This window comes from Ipomoea triloba, chromosome 14 (genome assembly GCF_003576645.1).
Source record: "Ipomoea triloba cultivar NCNSP0323 chromosome 14, ASM357664v1".
Classification (NCBI taxonomy): domain Eukaryota; kingdom Viridiplantae; phylum Streptophyta; class Magnoliopsida; order Solanales; family Convolvulaceae; genus Ipomoea; species Ipomoea triloba.
In genome coordinates, this window is record NC_044929.1 from 8,378,058 (window position 1) to 8,378,490 (window position 433).

The window sequence follows — 433 nt, forward strand, 5'->3', positions numbered from 1 at the left end:
ATATATATATATATATATATATATATATATATATATATATATATATATATATATATATATATTCCATATTTCATTCGGCACAGGCAGTTAGGCACGCACGGACACGGAGTAGTGTATATTCTATATTCCATACTCCACTGCACCTGTAATGTATTAAAAAATAAAAAATAAAACATATATTATATATAATTATATTGAAATATTAAAAAAAATACTAGTTGAACCGGCGGTTTTCTAACCAGAACCGCTGGTTCTTGAGCCGAAACGAGAACTTTAATATAAGGTTTCGGTTCCGCAGGCACTCCTAGCTGGAAGCCCATAATCCAGGTGCCTTGATGATCTCTTAGGACTCTACCCCATCCAGCACTCTTCTCGTTAGACTTGCTGCTTCCGTTAACGATAAGGAGACCCATCCCACCTCTGGTTTGTTCCA